Source organism: Cherax quadricarinatus, chromosome 36 (assembly GCF_038502225.1).
Source record: "Cherax quadricarinatus isolate ZL_2023a chromosome 36, ASM3850222v1, whole genome shotgun sequence".
In the NCBI taxonomy this organism is placed as follows: Eukaryota; Metazoa; Arthropoda; class Malacostraca; order Decapoda; family Parastacidae; genus Cherax; species Cherax quadricarinatus.
The window spans coordinates 32,430,405-32,443,413 of NC_091327.1; the positions used below are offsets into that span (position 1 = coordinate 32,430,405).

At 43.9% G+C, this 13,009-nt stretch overlaps 1 long non-coding RNA gene across 2 annotated transcripts in view; it reads left to right on the plus strand.

The window, feature by feature from the left end:
• LOC128691421 (uncharacterized) overlaps positions 1–13,009 on the plus strand; it is a 175,827-nt gene that overhangs the window by 13,270 nt on the left and 149,548 nt on the right. For both annotated transcript variants that reach the window (XR_008407426.2, XR_008407427.2), the window contains exon 2: positions 7,341–7,423. This is a non-coding gene — a long non-coding RNA (uncharacterized lncRNA). The remainder of the gene's footprint in view (positions 1–7,340; positions 7,424–13,009) is intronic.

Genomic DNA, 13,009 nt, shown 5'->3' on the forward strand with positions numbered 1-13,009 from the left:
TAGGAGAGAAGAGCTGTTAGATAAGTACAGGTCAGCTATAGATTTCATTAAGTCTAAGGGAGGGATCCCAATCATATGTAGCATCTTGCCTAGAAGGGGAGTAGGAAATGAATGGTTGTCTAGGGCAATTGGTGTAAATTGCTGGCTAGACAGATACTGCAAGGAACTTGCAATCCCATTCATTGACAACTGGAACAACTTTTATGGCAAACATGATATGTATGCAAGGGATGGGGTACATCTCTCTGGGGCAGGGGTGGTAGCACTTGCAGACTCGATTGAGAAGGCCATTGGTGAAATGCCTATGATTTTAAACTGATGGAAGATAGAGGTATGGGTGTGTGTGGGAAACAAGCAGGTTGCAACACTAGGGTTGGAAACAGTAAATGTATAAAAGGCATTCAGCATGAAGTTATAAATAAAGACAATAGAACAGGTCAGCAAACAAAGGGGGACAGCAGAGGGCAGCAAGGGACTAGCTCCCTTAAGGTTTACTATACTAATAGCAGGAGTGTTAGAAATAAGATAGATGAGCTAAGATTAATTGCAAGTGCAGGAAACATAGATATTATTGCTATAACAGAGACCTGGCTCAATCTGAAAGATAGAGAGATGCCCTCTGAATGTCACATACAAGGCTATAAATTATTCCACACTGACAGGGTCAACAGGAAAGGTGGTGGAGTAGCGATGTATGTCAGAGACAATTTAAATTGTTGTGTTAGACAAGATATTAAATTAGAAGCGTCAGCCACTGAATCTGTTTGGTTACAGCTTCTCGAGGGCCGAGAAAAACTAATTTTGGGTGTGATTTACAGGGCCCCAAATCTTGATAGGGAGTGCAGTAAACTTCTATGGGACGAAATTCGTAAGGCATCTACATACGAAAATGTTGTGCTAATGGGAGATTTCAACTATAGACAGATTGACTGGAGCAATTTGACAGGAAATTTAGAGTCGGGTGACTTTCTTGATACGATCCAGGATTGTTTTTTAAAACAGTTTGTGACAGAGCCAACTAGGGGAAATAACCTCCTTGACTTGGTTCTTGCCAGTAGGGAAACACTAATTAATAATCTTGAGGTTAATGATGAGCTTGGGGAGAGTGATCACAAATCACTCAGTTTTAATATATCATGGAATTCCCCTAATAATGGCAATCAAGTCTCCGTCCCTGATTTTCGCTTGGCTGATTTCATAGGACTGAAAAATTACTTAGGTGGGCTGAACTGGAATGACCTGACTAAGGGTCAGGTAGGTGGTGATGGTTGCCGATATGATGCTTTCCAGGGCATAGTTCTAGCTGCTCAGTCAAATTATGTTCCAAATAGGGAAATCAGATCAAACAAAAATGATCCTAAATGGATGAACAATAGATTAAAATATCTGATTGGTCAAAAGAGAGGCATATATAGGCAAATCAAAAGAGGAGAGGGGCAATTAAGAAATCGATATATTCAGTTAAAGAGAGAAATAAAAAAGGGAATTAGAAAAGCAAAAAGAGATTATGAGGTTAAAGTTGCAAAAGAATCGAAGACTAACCCAAAAGGATTCTTTCAGGTATACAGAAGTAAGATCAGGGACAAGATAGGCCCACTCAAAAGTTCCTCGGGTCAGCTCACTGACAGTGATAAGGAAATGTGTAGAATTTTTAACACATACTTCCTCTCAGTTTTTACACAGGAGGATACCAGCGATATTCCAGTAATGATAAATTATGTAGAACAGGACGATAATAAACTGTGCACTATTAGGGTCACAAGTGACATGGTCCTTAGGCAAATAGATAAATTAAAACCTAACAAATCCCCAGGCCCTGATGAACTGTATGCAAGGGTTCTAAAGGAATGTAAAGAGGAGCTTAGCACACCTTTGGCCAATCTTTTCAACATATCACTACAAACTGGCATGGTGCCAGATAAGTGGAAAATGGCAAATGTGATACCTATTTTCAAAACAGGTGACAGGTCCTTAGCTTCGAACTATAGACCAATAAGCCTAACCTCCATAGTGGGAAAATTTATGGAATCAATAATTGCCGAGGCAGTTCGTAGCCATCTTGAAAAGCATAAATTAATCAACGAATCTCAGCATGGTTTTACAAAGGGGCGTTCCTGCCTTACGAATTTATTAACTTTTTTCACTAAGGTATTTGAGGAGGTAGATCATGGTAATGAATATGATATTGTGTATATGGACTTCAGTAAGGCTTTTGACAGGGTCCCACATCAGAGACTATTGAGGAAAATTAAAGCACATGGAATAGGAGGAGAAATTTTTTCCTGGATAGAGGCATGGTTGACAAATAGGCAGCAGAGAGTTTGCATAAATGGGGAGAAATCAGAGTGGGGAAGCGTCACGAGCGGTGTTCCACAGGGGTCAGTGTTGGGCCCCCTGCTGTTCACAATCTACATAAACGACATAGATGAGGGCATAAAGAGCGACATCGGCAAGTTTGCCGATGACACCAAAATAGGCCGTCGAATTCATTCTGACGAGGACATTCGAGCACTCCAGGAAGATTTGAATAGACTGATGCAGTGGTCGGAGAAGTGGCAGATGCAGTTTAATATAGACAAATGCAAAGTTCTAAATGTTGGACAGGACAATAACCATGCCACATATAAACTAAATAATGTAGATCTTAATATTACGGATTGCGAAAAAGATTTAGGAGTTCTGGTTAGCAGTAATCTGAAACCAAGACAACAGTGCATAAGTGTTCGCAATAAAGCTAATAGAATCCTTGGCTTCATATCAAGAAGCATAAATAATAGGAGTCCTCAGGTTGTTCTTCAACTCTATACATCCTTGGTTAGGCCTCATTTAGATTATGCTGCACAGTTTTGGTCACCGTATTACAGAATGGATATAAATTCTCTGGAAAATGTACAAAGGAGGATGACAAAGATGATCCCATGTATCAGAAACCTTCCCTATGAGGATAGACTAAGGGCCCTGAAACTGCACTCTCTAGAAAGACGTAGAATTAGGGGGGATATGATTGAGGTGTATAAATGGAAGACAGGAATAAATAAAGGGGATGTAAATAGTGTGCTGAAAATATCTAGCCTAGACAGGACTCGCAGCAATGGTTTTAAGTTGGAAAAATTCAGATTCAGGAAGGATATAGGAAAGTACTGGTTTGGTAATAGAGTTGTGGATGAGTGGAACAAACTCCCAAGTACCGTTATAGAGGCCAGAACGTTGTGTAGCTTTAAAAATAGGTTGGATAAATACATGAGTAGATGTGGGTGGGTGTGAGTTAGACCTGATAGCTTGTGCTAACAGGTCGGTTGCCGTGTTCCTCCCTTAAGTCAATGTGACCTGACCTGACTAGGTTGGGTGCATTGGCTTAAGCCGGTAGGAGACTTGGACCTGCCTCGCATGGGCCAGTAGGCCTTCTGCAGTGTTCCTTCGTTCTTATGTTCTTATGTTCTTATGTGTGTGTGGGGGAGTATAGGTTGGCGGGTGTGTGTGGGGGGAGGGTAGGTGTGTGTGGGGGAGTGTAGGTGTGTGTGGGGGAGTGTAGGTGTGTGTGGGGGAGTGTAGGTGTGTGTGTGTGTGTGTGTGTGTGGGAGTGTAGGTGTGTGGGAGTGTAGGTGTGTGGGGGGGAGTGTAAGTGTGGGGGGAGGGAGTGAAGGTAGGTGGGTGTGTGTAGGTTGGTGTGTGTGGGAGTGTGGGTGTGTGTGGGGCAGTGTAGGTAGGTGGGTGTGTGTGGGGGAGTGTAGGTAGGTGTGTGTGGGGGAGTGTAGGTAGGTGTGTGGGGGAGTGTAGGTGTGTGTGTGTGTGTGGGGGAGTGTAGGTGTGTGGGGGGGAGTGTAAGTGTGGGGGGAGGGAGTGAAGGTAGATGGGTGTGTAGGTTGGTGTGTGTGGGAGTGTGGGTGTGTGTGGGGCAGTGTAGGTAGGTGGGTGTGTGTGGGGCAGTGTAGGTAGGTGGGTGTGTATGGAGGAGTGTAGGTGTGTGGGGGAGTGTAGGTGGGTGTGTGGGGGTGTGTAGGTGGGCGGGTGTCTGTGGGGGTATGTAGGTGGGCGGGTGTCTGTGGGGGTATGTAGGTGGGCGGGTGTGTGTGGGGGTATGTAGGTGGGCGGGTGTGTGTGGGGGAGTGTAGGTGTGTGTGTGTGGGAGTGTAGGTTGGCGGGTGTGTGGGGGGGAGTGTAGGTGGGCGGGTGTGTGTGGGGGGGTGTTGGTGGGTGGGTGTGGGGGAGTGTAGGTGGGTGTGTGTGGGAGTGTGTAGGTGGGCGGGTGAGTGTGGGGGTATGTAGGTGGGCGGGTGTGTGTGGGGGTATGTAGGTGGGCGGGTGTGTGTGGGGGTATGTAGGTGGGCGGGTGTGTGTGGGGGAGTGTAGGTATGTGTGGGGGAGTGTAGGTTGACGGGTGTGTGGGGGGGAGTGTAGGTGGGCGGGTGTGTGTGGGGGGGTGTTGGTAGGTGGGGGGGTGTGGGGGAGTGTAGGTGGGTGTGTTTTGGGGTTTGTGTAGGGGAGTGTAGGTGGGTGGGTGCGTGTGGGGGAGAATAGGTGGGTGGGTGTGTGTGGGGGAGTGTCGGTGTGTGGGGGAGTGTAGGTGGGTGTGTGTGGGGGAGTTTAGGTAGGTGTTTTGTGGGGGAGTGTAAGTGGGTGGGTGTGTGGGGGAGTGTAGGTGGGTGAGTGTGTGTGGGGGGGGTGTTGGTGGGTGGGTGTGTGGGGGAGTGTAGGTGGGTGGGTGTGTGGGGGAGTGTAGGTGGGTGTGTGGGGGCAGTGTAGGTGGGTGTTTGGGGAGTGTAGGTGGGTGTGTGTGGGGAAGTGTTGGTAGGTGTGTGTGGGGGAGTGTAAGTGGGTGGGTGTCTGTGGGTAAGTGTAGGTGTGTGTGGGGGAGTGTAGGTTGGCGGGTGTGTGTGGGGGAGTGTAGGTGGGCGGGTGTGTGTGGGGGGCGTGTTGGTAGGTGGGTGTGTGTGGGGGAGTGTAGGTGGGTGGGTGTGGGGGAGTGTAGGTGGGTGTGTGTGGGGGGAGTGTAGGTTGGTGTGTGGGGGGAGTGTATGTTGGTGTGTGTGTGGGGGGGAGTGTTGGTGGGTGTGTGGGGAAGGGTTGGTAGGTGTGTGGGGAAGTGTTGGTAGGTGTGTGGGGGGGGAGTGTAAGTGGGTGGGTGTCTGTGGGGGAGTGTAGGTGGGCGGGTGTGTGGGGGGGCGTGTTGGTAGGTGGGTGGGTGTGGGGGAGTGTAGGTGGGTGGGTGCGTGTGATGGAAAATAGGTGGGTGGGTGTGTGTGGGGGAGTTAGGTGTTTTGTGGGGGAGTGTAAGTGGGTGAGTGTGGGGGGAGTGTAGGTGTGGGGGAGTGTAGGTGGGTGTGTGTGGGGGAGTGTAGGTGGGTGTGTGGGGAAGTGTAGGTGGGTGGGTGTGTGTTTGGGGAGTGTAGGTTGGTGTGTGTGTAGGTGGGTGTGTGTGGGGGAGTGTAGGTGGGTGTGTGGGGTAGTGTATGTGGGGGAGTGTAGGTGGGTGTGTGGGGGAGTGTAGGTTGGTGTGTGTGTGGGAGTGTAGGTTGGTGTGTGGGGGAGTGTTGGTGGTTGTGTGGGAGAGTGTAGGTGGGTGTGTGTGGGGGAGTGTAGGTGGGTGTGTGTGGGGAGTGTAGGTGGGTCGGTGTGTTGGGGGAGTATAGGTGGGTCGGTGTGTTGGGGAGTATAGGTGGGTGTGTGGGGGAGTGTAGGCGGGTGTGTGGGGGGAGTGTAGGTGGGTGTGTGGGGGAGGGTGTGTGTGTGGGGTGTGGGGGGTGGGGGAGTGTAGGTGTTTGGGGGGAGGGTGTGTGGGGGTGAGTGTGGGTGGGGGGTGTGGGGGAGTGTAAGTGGGTGTGTGTGGGGGAGTGAGTGTAGGTGGGTGAGTGTATGTGGGGGAGTGAGTGTAGGTGGGTGTGTGGGGGAGTGTAGGTGGGTGTGTGTGGGGGAGTGTAGGTGGGTGGGTGTGTGTGGGGGAGTGAGTGTAGGTGGGTGGGTGTGGGGGGGAGTGTGGGTGGGTGTGTGTGGGGGAGTGAGTGTGGGTGGGTGTGTGGGGGAGTGAGTTTAGGTGGGTGGGGGAGGGAGTGTAGGTGTGTGGGTGTGGGGGAGTGAGTGTAGGTGGGGGAGTGAGTGTAGGTGTGTGTGTGTGTGGGAGGGAGTGTAGGTGGGTGGGGGAGGGAGTGTAGGTGTGTGTGTGTGGGGGAGTGAGTGTAGGTGGGGGAGGGAGTGTAGGTGTGTGTGTGTGGGGGAGTGAGTGTAGGTGGGTGGGGGAGGGAGTGTAGGTGGGTGGGTGGGGGAGTGTTGGTGGGTGGGTGGGGGAGGGAGTGTAGGTGGGTGCGGGTGAGAAGAATTAAGAGAGCATGTGTGAGCTCTGCCTTGATAGCTTCTCACTGGTGCGTCCAAGTCTCGAGTAATGTCCTAAATATGTTTTAGTGATTACTAATGTTATATTATTATGTAGAAGATAAAAGTTCCATAATACATATTATAAACAGATTATTTAATCATTCTCACCTGGACCTTTTAATCTGTTGTTTTAAGTGCTGACTGGCCAAGTGCGAGTCTGGTGGTAATACGCTGATGTGTTTGTGACTTTAGGTCCTTAAGGGAGATTCCTTGATGGGATCTTGATCTAGGCAGTTGGATCTGTGCTCCAGTTCCTGTGCCTTCCATCCCACCCCAGACAGGTGCTTTATAATTCCTTCGGGTTTAGCGCTCTCCCATGAGAGCCTAAATTTTAACATAACTTAAGAATGAGTACTAGTAATTATTAACAACAAATGAAAGATTAAATCTTCCCTGGCAGGTCAGGATGTTTGTGTTAATGGACGAGAAAGTATGAATATTCTGCTAAGAGACAAGAAGACACTTTAGAAGTTATCTTAATGACAGTGAACTATAATTACCAAATAAAATATGATAGAGGTGTAGATGCATGTTGCAGTTACCTCCTTTTCCGAGACATCTTTAAAAAAGAAGTGCGGAAATAGTTACCGTATCTCAGGAGTAGTACTTTTGGAATTCCATGATCCCCATCAGCTGTGAATAAATATTTGCAGGCTTCAAGGGCTTTATTTGGTTATAATAATTTAGGTTTCATATAGTCATCGCTTTTTTCAAATAAATCATCTAGTAGCTTTGTTCTTCAAGAGTTGGCGTTACCATACACGTGTAATATAATGAGATTTAACACAATGAAAAAATTGTAAACTTTGTTAAAATGTATGATAAAATGGTAATACCCCTGCAAGAGGTAAATAGTTGAGATAATTTTAGCGTAAACCTTAATTTGCTTAGTCGCTATGTAGAAGCATCGGATAACATCGAATATAATGCTATATGTTTAATCTACAATAATCCAATAAATTCTTTCTCAGAGTTGGGAGTTACGACTCCATGACGATGTCATCCGAGGAGTCGATAATCTGAGATAAGGAAATAGAAATGTCTGCTCTATAGGGTAAGTTAGAAATTTTGATCTTATATCAGCATTTTACAAGAAACATTCACTACTATGAAACATTGAAAAGACCATCTTAAAAGCACAGGAAGGTATCTTTTGAAAGAAACGTCTCGAATTGAGGACGATACATAAACTACCTGTGATTATCAGGATATTTTCCTGTCAAAAGCCATGTCTGTATATAACAGAGCAGCGCTGTATAGCCCTTGTGGCTTAGCGCTTCCTTTTTATTATAATAATAATATATATAACAGAATTCAATGTTTATTTTATGTAACAAAGATGTCCTGACTTGCCTATTATTATCAAAGCTCCTCGTCCACCGTGAAATTCTTCCACCTTAAGATACTGAAACATTACCTGTGACATAAATGCCAGACATCTTGTACATTCCTGTGACATCCATAGGAAACGCAGGATTTTTTTATGATGTCCTTGTTTACCACGCAATTATAGCAAATTATTCTTTAAAAAAATTGATAAATGAGAAAATTAAGATGAATATAAATAGTTATGAACCTAAGATAAATAGTTTTCCATGGACAATTGAAGTTTAATGTATTATAAGATCTAAGAAGCAATAAAAATGAGAGAGATGAGATAGAGGAAGGATTACCTGAACTAGTGAAATGTTGTACGTGAAATGTATACAATGCCGATAAGATGAAAAGTAGATACATGTGCAACATCTGGGTATCTTTATTGTTGACGTTAAAGCGCTAACATCCAGTGGTTTCAGCAATACAAATTCTAGGACATACCTGGAAGACGGTGGAACTATATACAAAATATATGGTAATCAGTCCCTCAGCCTTGGAGTTGGTGTGAAGAGCGCCGTAGTCGTGAAGAATCAGAATCTTCACGACTACGGTGCTCTTCACACCAACTCTTGAGGGACTCATTAGCTCATCTTTTGCATATAGTTCTGTCTCCCAGTTATGTCCTAGAATTTGTATTGATAAAGCCACTGGATGGCGAAACGTCTACAATAAAGATACCCAGATGTTGCGTGTGTCTAATTTTCGTAGCGAAATGTTAGTCATTACTACAAGCACAAGTAGTCGGTGCCATGAGAAAGAATTGTGTATTTAGTTTGTATGCTTGTTTTTGATGTTATGTGAACCTAATTTCTATAGTGAGGTATGAGCGAGAATCTGTTTTTAACATGAAAGAGATAACAGTCGTATTACTAATACGAAAGGTGTAGTAATATTTTATTGTTCCTTTTCCATGATAATAGTTCTAGGTCATTAGGATATGGTCAGTAAGATATTCCAGAGAAAATATTATTACAGTAAATGAATGCATTGATTGCATAAATAAAAATGTGTTAATTAAACAGAGGATAGTTAGGTAGGTAAGTTTTTGTTACCTTGTCGTGTGTACACGATAAGTTTTGTGCACTTGTGTTTGTATAAATAAGAGATAGACGACGGGGCTACTCAGTGAGGTGGCAGCCGACAACAGACTGGACCCAGTTAATGAGTCATTGTGAGATTTGATCCACCTTCCAGCGGGAACACAACTTTGTTGCATATGTTAGTGGTATAACTCCTATAAATATTCTTCTGTCGAGACCATTAACAATGACCTTGTAAACAGTACTCAGAATTGCTTAGAACTGCCTGGATAACCACTGAAACCTGGTACTCCAAACCTAACTAACTTCCATAATAACCATACCTAATATAAGACTCATAACTACTACAATAATCCTAAAATTCGACCACTGAAACTTATTATTCGTAAACTATTTCTAGACTATAAAAAAAATCGTTTCCCTGAAGTGCTGAAACCGTTTCAAACTGTCCTTGCTGCTGCCAGGAAGCTTATAACAGAGCTTCGGCAAACTGAGCAGCGCTGTATAGTCCTTGTGGCTTAGCGCTTCTTTTTGATTATAATAATAATAATAATTCGGCAAACTGACGGGGAAACATTTGTCAGTGGTTTCAACGCCCACACCTTACTTAGCCGGGCACGGTGGGATACAGAATTAAGGGAAACAGGACTGATTACTGCTTGGGCTGCTACATCTAGCTACGACAATTTTACCAGTATCTCACAGGCGTAATTAAATTACAAACATGCCAGGGAGAGACTGGTATTATGTTCAGCAGGAATGGTATTACTTGTACCAGGTAATCCTTTACCTGAATTATACAACATAAATTATATAACTGGGGAACTCCCTAAATCGTGGACCAACATGCTAATTATTCACATTGCAATGCCCGATGAACTAAATGCATTTCGTCCAATATCTCTTACCAGCTGTTTGTGAGAGGAGTATTATAAATCGTCTCGTGCACAGAATCAAACAATTTCTCTTCGGTTGCTCGGTTTCATGCTTAACCACCTTTCACACCCTACTCTCTGACAGCTCCTACACTACCTTCCTTGACCTTAAATCTACTTTTGATATAGCTATCTGACATATAATCATTAGCGAATTTGCCAAAATGAATGTAGGAGAATGGTGGCTTCTACTCTGAATTAAAGGCTACATGTCCAACAAAGTCTGCAGTGTTATTCCAAGGGCACAGAAGTGTAACTAAAGACTTTCAATTATGAACACCACAGGGAAGAGCCCTCAGTCCCATCTTATTCAATATTCTAATTAATGCTTTACTAAATGACATGCCTAGTTTTGCTGATATAAGGTTTCACACCACTGGATTCTCCAACACCCAAAACATCCATAATCATGTACTACCATCGTGTCAGGACCTGGGGTTATTATCTCTGCTGAGAAAACTAAGATAATAGGTGTCCTCGACAGAGGTGCAGTGAACAGGATTCATTTGCATGATGGATCTCTGACAGATTATGTAACTAGATACAGGTATCCAGGCTTTGAGGTCCCACTACTTGGACTTTCTGTAACAAAGGCTGAGAGCAAGTACTTAGAGCTGTGGTAGGCTTCCATCCCAGGTGTGGTGCTGATTTTAAAATTGTGAAAATGATGTTTTTTGCTTACATTAGATCATTGGGTGATGATGCAGTGCCACTGCTTCTTGTGTCCAACTGGAACCTTGGAGGGCTGAAAAAATTGCAGAATTAAGCAATTTAGATAATCCTAGGATGCCCTCGTAGTACCAAAATTCTAAATATGCGGAAAGAACTTGATATCCCTAGCTTAGAGATCGTGTCATCGAAAGAAATGTCCTTATTGGGGTAAATATGCTCAAGCAAACCATCCAAACCCTTGTACTGAAGCGCCCTCCAAACTTTCCTCAGCACTAGTTAGCATTTTTCGAGATGGATCGTAAAAACTGGAACTAACCTCCGCCTGAATCAGATACATGATCTATGTCAAGTAAGGAAACAGCGACACTCCCGCGCTTCCATGGAGCGGGGGAGTGTCTACTACCTCTAATATTTTATTGAAGAACATCAGTAAATTTGTCAAGCAGGAACGACCTTTTGTGAACCCATGCTGAAATTCATTAATCAAATTATGCTCTTCAGAATGACTTCTAATAATATGAGCTATAACTGATTCTAATAATTTGCCTACTATAGACGTCAGTCTTATTGGACGGTAATTTGATGGAATGGACTTATCCCCTGATTTGAATATAGGAACTACATTTGCAATTTTCCACATCTCTGGAACAACACCAGTAAGGATGGACGCATTAAACACGCTCGTTAATGGCTGACTAAGTTTCACCTTGCATTCTTTGCGTGCCCTGGAAAGAAATGGTATAAAATACCTACACAGTGGAAAAATAAACGCAGAAGCTGCTTCTGTTTATTTTTCCAGGTACCCTGGAAAACAACTCGTCGGGTCCCGGGGACTTATTTTGTTTAAATTTATCTATCTGTTTGATAACCATGTCCCTCGTGACAGTAACATTAATTTGAATTCTTCAGAACTGAATAATTGTTAATTTCTGGAATCTCATTTACGCCTTCTTGTGTAAAGACTGACATAAAATAATCATTGAATAGAGAACTCATTTCCAATTCGTTATCCGTCAACTGTCCATTCCCAATTTCAGAGGTCCTACTTTTCCCTCACCTTCGTTCTATACACTAGAAAGAACCACAGCTTCGCCTTGAAGCCAAACAGGATGCCTTTATCTGTACTGAAGCCTTAGTCACACAGTGCACACTTTCACATATTGTTTTTTGATGGTTCTGTTTACCAGTCCACTGGTGTAGCTGGTAGTGCGGCTGCTGTATAGCCCTTGTGGCTTAGCGCTTCTTTTTGATTATAATAATAATAATGGTAGTGCGGCTGCATACAGAGTGGTGGTTCTCATAAATTGGAGCACGCATCAATAAATAGGCCTTTACTCTTCAAACTGAACTGTTTGCCATTCTCCTTGCACTCAAATGTATTCATGTATCAAAGGTTGACACTTTAATTGTAACCGATTCTTCATCATCCATAAATACTTTTAACTCCTTAAGTATCAGTTGCGACATGCTTATCAGAAGCCAGAGACAGGTATTGTAGGATTGTGAACAATTTAGTCAGAGTACACCTGTAGATTCCACATCACATTGGTCTTCAGATGCATGATAGAACTAATGAATTTGCTAAGTTTTATATGCCTTCAATGAGGGAATAGATTACAATCTTTGGCTGTCAGTCAGCAATTTCAGAACAATACGAAAATAACTACAACTGAACCTCATTGACTTGAGACTGAGCGAGTATAACACCGGTCAGTCCAGCTTTCGTCACAAGTCTATGGTGGATCCAACAAAATATGCAGATTGTTGTCAGACTCTGGCTGAGTTACCAATATCTGTGAGGTTAAACCAACACCATTAGATGAAGACCAAACTAAATGTAAACTTCGCCAGATGGACAATTGTCACATCTTGCGTCATTATGTGCTGGAATGCGATAAAATTAACGAATTCAGACAACTCTCTCAGAAATTATCAAGAAATGTTAAAGTATTTTATTCTCAATGGTATATTATCAACCATTTTGGGTAAATACCATGACTTTGCTCACTGTAAATAACACATCCCCTTTTATTATTTTGTTTCAGGGATACGTTGCTAAAATATATAGTTTTTGTAAATTTTTTTGTGTATGACCTACTTCATGTAGGCATACAAACAAGTAATAGTTCATTACCACTGTAACTTGTTTAACTATCAAAACTTTGCGGCCCAGTCCTTGGACCCATTATGTGCATCTCATGATCAGTTTTCATTTTGTCGGTATTGTATACCATTCTTGTACAACTTGTCAGTCACTGCAAAATCATGGAATCCTGGTTCAAAGGACATCTACATGACCTTCTTCACGGCTACTAAAACTTACCCAACCCTTTGGGTATGACCGACTTCCACTGGGAAATCTCGCCTACCAGTGACTATGCCTTCGTCTGCTACCCGTCCCAATCCACCTGACGTTAGTATATAAGCGCCAGGTTCCTTGCCTCTGCTCCACAGTCTTCACGACTACGGTGCTCTTCACACCAACTCCAAGGCAGAGGGACAGATTACCTCATCTTTTGTATTTAGTTCTACTGTCTTCAAATTATGTCCTAGAATCTGTATTCATAAAGCCACTGGATGGCGAAACGTCTACAATAAACATACCCAGATGTTCCA